At 42.2% G+C, this 11,556-nt stretch overlaps 1 long non-coding RNA gene across 1 annotated transcript; it reads left to right on the top strand.

Annotated features, from left to right (window-relative positions):
- The first annotated feature begins 3,300 nt into the window (after positions 1–3,300).
- LOC120322708 lies at positions 3,301–10,848 on the top strand. The gene is made up of 5 exons (XR_005562554.1): positions 3,301–3,332; positions 9,162–9,220; positions 9,312–9,579; positions 10,068–10,121; positions 10,710–10,848. It is a non-coding gene; the product is annotated as an uncharacterized LOC120322708 (long non-coding RNA).
- The last annotated feature ends 708 nt before the right edge of the window (positions 10,849–11,556 follow it).

The following is an 11,556-nucleotide window of genomic DNA, read 5'->3' on the forward strand; positions in this document are numbered from 1 at the left end:
AGAGCAAGCCTGTCCATTTTGGTGTTTCCTGAGGCATCAGAGAAAAAGGTTAATTAAACACTGTGCTCCATATTTTGCTGTGAGATTTTAGGTAAATGTATTCTGGCTTTTTTCACTGCCACTCAGAGTCCCCTCAGTGAACTATAATATTTAATCTTCAGTGTTGCTCCAACTGAAATGACTCCCCAGATTTGTGCAAGAGCCTGATGTGTATCTCAGATTGCTCCCTGGATAGTCCTTCATCTATCAAAGAAAGCAGCCGTCTGGTGAGACCTTTCCTATTAACTTACCCTGAGAGGCGGGTACAGGCTTTTAAACCTCATATTTCTCAGTAGCTCGGTGCCCCTATTCCTGCTCCATCAGAGCACTTCCTGTGCTCTGATATACTCACAGCCGCCACATGTCTGTGAGGTGAAGCTGGGCTGCTGCTGCTGTTAGATGTAAAGGAGATCTAAGCATACATATATAAAATGTGTTGCTCAATTAGCAATTTAAGTCAAACACTGCTGCCAAAGCCTTCACCTTGCTGAGATCACTCACATCCAGTCCCAGATGTCCCAAATTCTCCATAGGTGTGTGGCAAACAGGGTTGGCAGTGCTCGTGCTGGCAAAAGGAGGGATGTTGGCTGGAGGCAGGAGTCCACCTCTCAGTAGCTGTGACCCCTCTTGACCTCTGGGACAAATGCATCTTTAGGGGCTTCCCCAGCACCCCTGGAGGTGTCTGGCAGGAACTGGCCATCCTGCTCAGCGTGTTGCCACTATCTCAGGCAGGCAGAGGAACCTCGCTAGTCACAAAGTTTTCCAGCACCAAGTGTCAAACTCACAGATCGTGTCTTAATTTTAATTACTGAAAATTAAACCAGCTTCCAACATTATAAGTGATGATAAGCCTGCCTCAGCCTGCAGTGAGCTGATGTAGAGATCCCAATACAGAGACCTCCTCCGCTTATTTTTTGAATAAACTAAGGGGCGGGCAGCTCTTTCTCAGATCATTTTCCAACCTATTCTCAAGCAAATGCCTTTTCTGACTGAGTACAACATTCACCATCCTGTCAGCACTGTGTAAGCTCACAGTGTTTTTATTATAGGACTCCTCACATGGCAAGAGCAGCACAGTATGTGACTTTAATATTTGGAGGAAGGGATGAAGTGGCAAGTGCCGAATTTGATAGCTTTGGATTTGGCACCATTTCTCAATAATGGTGTTTTTAACAGTCTCCTAAAAATGGCTGATTTGGAAAGAATGTAGGTAGGCCTTCTCTAACACCCAAGGCACTAAAGCCAGTTGGAAGCCCTGTCCTCAGGCCTATTAGTGCTCTTAAACACAATAAGGCTCCTGACCCAGGATATTGCATTAACTTATGTCTCCTTTCCAAACTGGAAATGTTTTTGAGTTTTTTGTGTGCCTGATTTGTGTTTCCAGCAGAAACACAGGAAATCAATAGAAGAAATATTCAACATTTGAAACACACAGCAGAGGTAGGGGCCTGACTGAGAAAGGACAAGAAGCAGTAGCAAAGCTCAGGCTTTTTTTAAAATCTCCCAATTATCCTTCAAATCCGTGCTTTCACAACGTGGTGACAGTTTGCCCACTGAGCATTTTCAGTGCAAAAAGTCCCACAGGAAAAAATGAACAGTTAAATAGCTGCTCTGCAGAGAGAGAGAAATATTTTCCCTGACTGAGTGAGAAAATCAGTAAACGTTAAAACATTGCAGATAACTGCAAAATTATGTTTGCTTTATTTAAAACCACTCCTATTTTTTTTTTAAATTAGTTCTGCAAATGTTGCCTGTGAAGGAATAAGCTTCCCCATGAGCATCACTAAGGATGATGGACAGGACTAGGAAAGAATGCACAATCATGTTTTCTTCCTCCCAGAGAGAGGGCATTAATCACATGTTCTTCCATAATCCTCCTTCCAAGACCCCAGAGGGAAAGGGAAGAGCCTGTCATAGATCTAAAACTGGACTTTTCTGGTCTTCAACATGGTTGTTTCGACTGAGCCAGCAAGAGACCTGAATGTATCCCTGAACCATTCCTGAGCATATCAGGAGAAACTGAGGCTGCATTTCCGAGCTGGGCTTATGCACAGGCCTGGTCCCTGTGTCCTTCCCCTTCCAGCACTTTTCCCTTCCCTTTTGGTCACTGTCAGGCACATAGTTCAGAAAGAAAAGAGCTTTTTGAAGCATTCTGCAATTGATTTTGGCACCTCCCATTTAAGGCTGCTGGGAGTGCTCCTTCTGGGAAAAGGTAGAGGTGGATGCAGGTAGGTGGGCAAGGCAAAGTTCTGGCAGAAAGTTAGTGCATCTGCAGGACACACCACAGGGTGTGTGGTCACACCTTCCCAAAAGGGGTTGTTTTCTAAGTTAGATGACACTATAAAACAGGTTTGACCTCTCCTCAGTGTCCATAGTTGATGCATTTGGATAAAAGCTCAACTCCAGTCCCAGGCTGAATCAGCAGCATAGCCAGAGCAGTTTTCAAGAGTGGAAGGAGGCAAGTGAAAGAGTGCAAAGGAAGGTTTTGATCTGTAATATATTTGAATATTTTTAAGGTCTCTATTAACGACTGTAGTCTCCCCGCTGCGGCAATTGAGTGGAGGAAATAATAATGGAGATTGAAAGGCATTCACCATTCGACCTCTAGCAACCCTGACATTCTTCAGTAGAATATGATTGGAATTGGGTACATCTGCTCTCAATAACAAATATAAAAAATGTCTTGCAGCTTTAAGGCCTGAAAACATATAGTTGGGTTAACAGAAGGGCATAAATATGTATACCTGTAGACTCAATATAACTTTAAGAACACAGTAATAATTCTATGATCATGGCTACATAATGTTTTGGAGGGTTTAATCTCCTGGGAGTGCCTAGGAAATGCAGGGAGGTGGAGAGTCAACCTACATTTGCACTTAGGTGACACGTGGGTGTGATAGCAGAGCTCGTGCCCAGCTGATATCCCAGCCACCACCAAACACAGCACAGACCAGAAGCTAAACCCTCACACCTTCAGAGCTGGAGTTGGCATTGTACTGAGACACCTGGGCTATAACCCAGCACTGCCACACCAAGTCAATTTGCCATGAGAAGCACGTGTTGATACCAGAGTGAGGTGAAAATACATCCAGTGCTGGCTTGGCATAGGTTCTTCTACACCTCACAATGCAGTGAGTTCCATGGCTCTGTGTGCTGACAGAGGATGCTGGGGACAAGACCGTAACAATCCAAAAGATGAAACGTGTCCAGTCTCTCAAGTCACAGCTGCTCTACTTGGGACCGTGCTACAAATCAAACAGTGTTGCTGATTCATCCCACTCCCACTAGCACATGTGAGTCGTCTGTCCACCCTGCACCGTTCACTGATGAAAAGTTTATTTTTAACAAGCACTGGTTAAAAATAAATGTAAACGTCATACAAATAAGTAAAGCACTCAGCCCCAAATTGGTATGAGTGTGCCCTGAGAAAAATGAGCTAGCTAGAATGCAATAGGAAACCTGAGAACCAGTCTTGCTCTTACACTGGCATAAATCAGGAATAACCCCACTGAGATCAGTTACTGTTTCTATAAGGAAACATTTTTAAGACTCTGATTGAGACCATGCCCCATTAACCTAGTAGGACAATCCCTTCAGAGGTTTTATTATCCAGTGTTAACAGAAAGTGGACTCTGACAGCAAGGGTTTAAATGCAGGGGTTGTAGCAATCTAATCTAAGCTTCTTGTTCAACCTCCCTCTAAAGTAAATTATTATGTCCAACCCATCCTACTATATGTCTCAACAACTGAGTACTGTGTCCAGTTCTGGGCCCCACAGTTCAGGAAGGATGTTGAAGTGCTGGAGCAGGTCCAGAGAAGAACAACAAGGCTGGTGAAGGGACTCGAGGACAAGTCCTATGAGGAGAGGCTGAGGGAGAAGAGGAGGCTCAGGGGAGACCTCCTCACTCTCTACAACTCCCTGAAAGGAGGTTGTAGCCAGGTGGGGGTTGGTCTCTTCTCCCAGGCAACCAGCAGTAAGACAAGAGGGCATGGTCTTAAGCTCTGCCAGGGGAGGTTTAGGTTAGATATTAGGAAGAAATTTTTTACAGAGAGAGTAATCAGACATTGGAATGGGCTGCCCAGGGAAGTGGTGGATTCTCCGTCCCTGGAAGTTTTTAAGATGAGACTGCATGTGGCACTTAGTGCCATGGTCTAGTAACCAGAGTAGTGCTGGATCAAGGGTTGGACTTGATGATCTCAGAGGTCTTTTCCAACCCAGTTGATTCTATGATTCTATGATTCTATGAATTGGGAAAAAATGCCCTTTGGAGGTGCAGATATGTCTGCATTGACTATAGACACAATCTGAATAACTTACCTGGACTAGACACCTGAATTATGGCCAGATGATCAACACCTTAGGTAACCACAACAGATGGAAAAACTGAATCCTGCTCCTCTCAGCTCTAATGAGAGGTACCACATGGCTGAAGTGACTGAGGATTTTAAAACTGTCCAACAAAGGTTGCTAATAGACCATATGGGTAAAAGTCTGTAGTCTGAGACATGCAGCAGGACAAACCAGTAATCTTGCCAGGCCATCAGCTCTGGAAATAGCACATCAAGGGCCCCTACCCTGAACTGCATTGTGGCTTACAACCATTGGGAAAGCTGCATGATATCAGCCACTAGATTTAGCCTGCTTTAACAAAAAACACGTTTGCACCACATGGAACCTGACAGTTGCCCTCCCTGGATTTTGTCATGGACACTGAGGTCCTTTTACATCTGAACAAACAGACAGGCTGAGCAGTGCAGGCACATGTGGTCATCTCCTTCCCCTAGAGCTGACATCCCGAGAAGATGTTCAGTGTAAGAAGTATGGAAGGGTGGGAGACAACTGAACAAGTCTGTTTAAAAATAAAATAAATAATTGGCACATACATACATTCGGATCACAGAAACAAGGCAGGAGCACCAATAATTTCCCTTGCACATTTGTAAAAAGCAGATGGCATGTGGTAATTTTATGGTGGGACTTTGAAGTGACCTGCTCTTTCAAAACGTGAGACTGAAACTAACTTTTAAGAGCAGAGCACTTCCTTCCTGCTGTCTGTCTCGTGAGGCAGCAGGCTGCAGGGAGAGATGCACTCTCCTTCCTTACTGAGAATTGAAAGGGGCTCAGCTGTGTTGTTCTTTGCATTAAAGCATCAGTCTGGGGAGCCCTTCAGCGCAGGCACTGTCTACTGTTCTCCCTGTGAGCTCTGTCTCCTCCTCGAGCACGGCCTCACAGCGCTGTTATGCCCAACCTCCTGCAGTAACGAAACATCAAACACCTCAGTGTTTCCAGCAGATCCCGGCTGCTGTGGCTTCCTGCCCCAGAGAGTAGCCCCTCCTCTCCTGCACTCACCTCTCCCACTATGCAGGTGGCCCCTTCAGCTGTCCCTTCCCTCCATAGGCTGCTCCGCACAACACTCAGGGAGATGGTCTTCCCGGGGACCTGCACACATAAGTGAAGGTGTTCCCCTTACCTCTCCAAGGAAGCAAACTCAGCACGTGGGAGCTACATGAGAGGAAAGAAGATGGCTTGTGATGTGGGCAAGGGTACCCTTGGATGCCCCTGGTAATGGGCCACCCTTCTCTGGACAGGGAAAGGGAACAAAAAGCTTTGATGCATCCTGCATGTGCAGCCATGGCAGGCAGTTACTGCACATTTGTTTCCTTGACAGAGTTTCTCCCTGTCAGACAAAGGCCTCCCACACTTTTCCCTCCTGAGTCCTCATGTGCAAATATCCACAGGGGTCACTCAGTCCTTCTCCTGCAGCAATACTGCGGGTGAGTTCCACACACAAAGAATATGTTTACAAAAACTTTTTATCAATGTAACACAAACCCCTGTCCAACCTACAAGGTGGTCAGGAAAGGCATATGTCCTTGATTTGCAGTAGACCAAAGCATTAATTTGCAGTTGTTAATTATTTAATGCAACATTTTTTCCTTAACTGCCTACAAAGAGTAATAGGCAGTAACTACAACTTAAAAGGGGGCAACTTTGGGTGTAGAAAAAATGTTCTTTATGAAGCATTTCCTGTGTCCTTCTGAGTACCTTATCTGACCAGCATCTTTCACTGTTATTTACATTTTATCTTCTTTAAGAACACTTGTGTTATGGACTGAGTCATCAATAAGGGCACAACATGAAAGGAGGGATGAAAAATAAGCTGTCTTAAGAGCACTACTCTGCAGGAAACTTATTAGCATTTATTGTGCAGTATCAGGTTACCAGAGTTGAATGGAAAGAACAGAGTTTATTTAAGTGGCACAAAGCACAACTCTTTGGAAGTCACATTCAGTATTTCAAAAGTATATGATGGAAAAGGACATAAGAGAAATCCGTTAGATTTGGCAGAACCAATAACAGGTACAAGTTGGGGGGTGTGCTATTAAGGTTCATGAGAGCCTTAAGAAACAGCTCATGGATAAGGGAAATGTCACAGAATTAGGGAAGAAGGTGTAATTTACAGTGGGAGAAATCCCAGGGCTATCACATTCATAACTGACTTGCACAAAGCCCACATCTTGCCATTCCCCCCCAACTCCTCCACCCCCAAATAAGCAAAGGAAACGTACTTAAGAAGCAGCTCAGAGATTTCCAAAACTTATTCCTGCATCTGGAACACTCCTGAGCTTTTTCAATGGCCAAGTCACAAGCCTCACTCCCACATTAATAGCCTGATTGCTACTGATGCAGCCTGCAGGAAAACCTTCGAAGCCTGTCATTAGGAGTAAAGCAGGATCCATATTTACAGATGACATGCATGTGCTGCCACAAGCAAAGCACACTATCAGAAATTAGGCTAGATTTACAGTTTTGAGCTCTCCCGAGCATGGATAAAGATGAGGTGTACACAGCTGACATTTCATTCCAAGAAAGCAAAAATATACGCAGAGAGAAGACTTCACCTTGATTCGGGAGAAGATCTTATTCCTCCCTGACTAGGGTCTCTCAAAACAGAAGGTCATGATCTGAACTTCCATTATGGCTGTTCAAAAATGCATCAAAGGTTCGATGGATAAAAGAATGTTATTTTCCAAAACCGCTGGGACACTTCCTGTCAGTTCACATAATTGAGTATTACAGTATTTAAATTACAAATTGAAGATTATTTTTACAGGTGTCATTTTAAATATAATATGAAATTTCTTGACATTACCTCAGCCATGCTACACAACCCAGCTGCGCTCAGACTTGCATGTGTGATGCACATGGCTGAAATTTTGTCATGTTACATCATGTGCTACAAAAACACACAGTATAAATAGACGATGTAATATTTGAGAGAGCAAAAACATATAGTGCTGGCCTCGCTTCATGAAACCCCAGATCTAATACGGACGTGGAAATGTAAACTGTTATTAGAGTTCAGATCAAAACTCTTTCCAAAGGGTCATGCAGAAGCGGGGGTCACACAGACGGAGCTCGGTTGCCCTCCAGTGGGCTCGCACCGCCCCTGCCTCCCTCCTCATCCCAACCTGTCCCAGGCAGAAAAACCAACCGCACGACTTTCAGAGCTGAACAAACCAGACAGCTGCAGCCCATAGGGAAGACACACTTTATTCACACTGGCAGATCTGCAGGCCAACAAGCAAAATGTTAAATTAATTAAGAAAGAGATCTTTAAGAATCCTCTTGGCTTTCTATCCACAATCTGGCATTAGTGGCTGCAAAGAATTTGCCTTCAACTGTTCTAATTTAATGTGGCTTTCTAAAATGCTATTATCTCCATTCTGTAATTTACTATTTCATTTTTATGGTTTCCAGCAAATGCCACGTCTGGAAAGGAAAATTCCACCTTTTCTTATACTCTGTTGTGACTTGCAATTTGCTTTCATTCTGCATGAAAAACTCTGTTCCTGTCGAAGAATTCTAAGCAAAACGAGAAAAAATAAAGAAAACAAACTGTCAGCAACTTCCTAATGTTGTTAACACAAAAAATGTCAACAATACTCACTAGATAAATTAAAGCTCCCCTGCCCTTTTGCTACCCTCTTCCTAAAGCAACATGAAGCTTTAAGTTGATTCCAACCTTTTTAAGCAGTTCCAGATCCAACACACAGTGACCACAAACTAGGTTGGGTGCCTGGGCAGTAACTCACAGCAGTTGCCAAACTTGGGAGCAAGGAGATGACATTCCATCTGTAGGCCTGTCCACGCAGTAAGAATAAGAAACTGATAATTGTAGGATTAATGGAGCAATTTTTGTTTTCTTTATGGTTGGGCTGCTTCACAAAGGAAAAAAAAGAGCACAATTTCAGTGATTCAAGGAATAGATTTGGGAATAGATTCAAGGAATAGATTCAAGGAATAGAGGAAAAGGCATTACCAAATTGTAAATCAATTCTGAGGAGTTAGAATTTCAATGCATTCGTAACTATTAAAGTGAAGGACCATAGCGAAATGACCACCTCTGTCTCTTAAGACAGGACATTATGCCTTTTTTTAGGGATTTCAGCGCAAACATCCTTATTCCCCTCAGTTAATATGTCTGTTTTCATTCTTTCATCCTACAAAGAGATATAAAATAAAAATTAATTAAGTAAATAAATTGTTCCAAATTATCTTCCTTTTTTTTTTGTTTTTGTTTTTGTTTTTTTTTTTTGTTTTTGTGTTTTGTTTTTTTTTGTTTTTGTTTTTTTTTTTAATAGAAGCACCTAAATGAAATTGGGAAAGAAAATGTTCTAAGGTTCCTATTCTATACTGAAATATCTTTTCAATAAATACTGCATGGCTTGGTGTTAGGCAATTTGGGTTGTCTCCAAGTTTACTATTTAATCAGAGATAGAAATAAAAACAATACAAAAATAAGAGAGTGGAATAGTTTCTTGTTGTGAAAGGAGGGTAACTCGAGGCTGCTCTTATCTAACCTGGAAAACGAGCATACTGAGACGGGTCTGATACTAGGAAAACCTGCCTGGGCAGACGTGGGGGTCACAAGGGCCCAGCCTAATCCATATGGAAACAGGAGAGGGAGCTCTCACCCAGCCCGTCGAGACGGGAAGGTGCTCCCAGGTACTGCACTGCAGGCTAAAAAAATGAGCTATGAACCCCTGATACAGTTCAACTGTTTATATTCTAAAAGTGAAGCACTGATTTTCTATGCTGAAATTTTCATTATGGACAGGTAACTACTGATGTCAGCATTTAGACTTTGGATTTTACCTCAAAACCATGCAAAATTTGGTGAGCCCTTTTTGTTTGTTTTGTTTGGGATTTTTTGTTGGGTTTTTGTTTGTTTGTTTGTTTAGTTTAGTTTTTTTTTCTTTTGTTTCAGGGATTCCTAACATTAATTGACTGGAGTTGAGTTTGACCTCATGAGTTTGATCTTGATGTTTGGTTTGTTCACATCTGAAATTCAAAGTCAAAATTATCAAGGAATGGGAGCTCATGTGGATGAAACCCAAAACAAATGTTTGTAGGAACCTCTGAGAAATGGAAGTACTGTGTTCACATAGTTCTAATTATAACACTGCATTTGTAAGATTCATAAGAGCTGGGACCCGTGGAAGAGAAACATGAAGGGAAACTGATTTAAAGGGAAGGTAAAATCCCCTATGGAATTTGGATTGGAATCTTCTAATGTGAAGGAAATCTGCTGCAGAAAAGAGGGAACTACTTAAAAAACAGCTGGAGAGACCACAAGTGAAATTCATCCTGGTTATAATCTAAACACAGAAAAGGGCAACAAAGGCCAGTTTGGTTAAGTAAGGATATAAATTCTTATCCACCGTGTGCAAAAAGCCCCATAAAGTGTATTTAAATATAAATAACACTAGAAACTACATTAAAAAAAAAGTAGACTGAAGCTAATTAAAATGAATAATTAAGAGACAAAGGGGTTCTAATGGAAGGTAAACTGTAAAGAATACTTCATTAATCATCAAAGCTTCTTGCATATGCCCATGGGAAGGCAGAAAACCACCATTTTAATTTAAAATGAGAAAGATCCACTCTCCACATTGAAATGGTGTTGCTCCTGATTTAAAACTGAGTACAGTTTTCAATATTTTTCATCACCTTTTCTATCTAGGTAGAAAAGGGACAGATCGTCCACTCATTCAGACACCACCAGCAGTCAATGGAGGTGGGTATTAAAGTTAAGTAAGTTGTCCCACCATGAACTATGAGAAAACCCAGGTGACTAAAGTTAGGTGTGAGTCCAAGGCCTGCATCTTCACAGGCATGATTTAATCTGTTTAAAAATTTTTGAGGAAATAATTAGTGACTTGAAGTCAATGAAACTTACCAGTTTACAGAAGACATAGGCACCACAGCCTTAAAATAGCCAATTACAATTGCAAAAGTAATAGGAAATTTGTCCCCAGATTAAAAACATACAGTTTCTGCCCATAAATGGCATCCTTCCATGTCAAACTGATGAATTTCATCTGTGAGTCATTTTTCATGGAATGGTAAACTTACAAGGGGTAAATGGCTTGTTAAACTGCAGACATGCTCAAAGAGCATAGCTGGAGAGTGGCTGAGAGCTGGTGTCTTTGCAGTTGCAATGGTTAGTTCTGGAGCTCTCCCTTGCTATTATTTTCAACTGTTCAGTGTTACGTCTTCCCACAACACCCCTTGCCTCATTTCAAAGAGTAATAATTTTTCTTTTTCAAAGAGTGATAATATTTGCACACCAAAGATCAACCTGCAGTTCTTTCTTATATTTCAGAAGAACATCGATGAGTTATATGAGGTGTAACCTACATGATTTGCGAGGAGGACCTTGTGCTGATCTGCTCAGAGGCAACCATCAGGGAGTAAAGAGTTTCACAACACAGACCATTTTTTTACTAAATTCCTCTATTTCATTTTAGTGACATAAATAAATGCTTTTTGAAAGGAAAACTGCAAAGGGTTTGACTTGTGCTCCAAAGGAGAGTCCATTCTGCAGGAAAGGATTTTAGGTTTACAGCAAGCAAAAAGTGTTTGTTTAAAAGTAGCAACACTTGAGATTTTTCAAGGAATCATAGAAAAGTTTGGTTTGGAAGAGACTTTAAAGATCATCTAGTACAGCCCCACTGCCATGTGCACGGAGGGACACCTCCCACTGGACCAGGTTGTTCAAAGCCCCATCCAGCCTGGCCTTGAACACTTCCATGATGGGGCATCTACAACTTCTCTGGGCAACCTGTTCCAGTGCATCACCACCCTTAAAAGGAAACCCACCCCTGGGTGGACCTGTGAAATCCTGGCTTTCAGTGAAATGGCATTTGGCAGGGATGCCTACAGTTGTTGTCTAGCAGAGTTGTCTGCTCAGTGTGGAGAGGAGGCACTTTCCCATCCTCTGTAGGAAATATACCATGAACAATGCTCAAAATGTTCAACTTAACTGGGGGAAACTTTTGTGAGCACTTATTTGTAAGAACTCTGAGTTCTAGCTGGTCTAGCTGAGAAAATCCCTGAAGGCTCAGCAGTGTTTCTGGATTATGCTTTTATGAAATACAGTAATATTAAAGCAATGGCATGACCGAAATAGATTAACACAAAATTCTATTATTTTACATGAGGGTGTCCAT

The sequence above is a fragment of the Pipra filicauda genome, unplaced genomic scaffold (assembly GCF_003945595.2).
Source record: "Pipra filicauda isolate LSUMZ 115617 unplaced genomic scaffold, ASM394559v2 scaffold144_size1929842_pilon, whole genome shotgun sequence".
Taxonomy (NCBI): Eukaryota; Metazoa; Chordata; class Aves; order Passeriformes; family Pipridae; genus Pipra; species Pipra filicauda.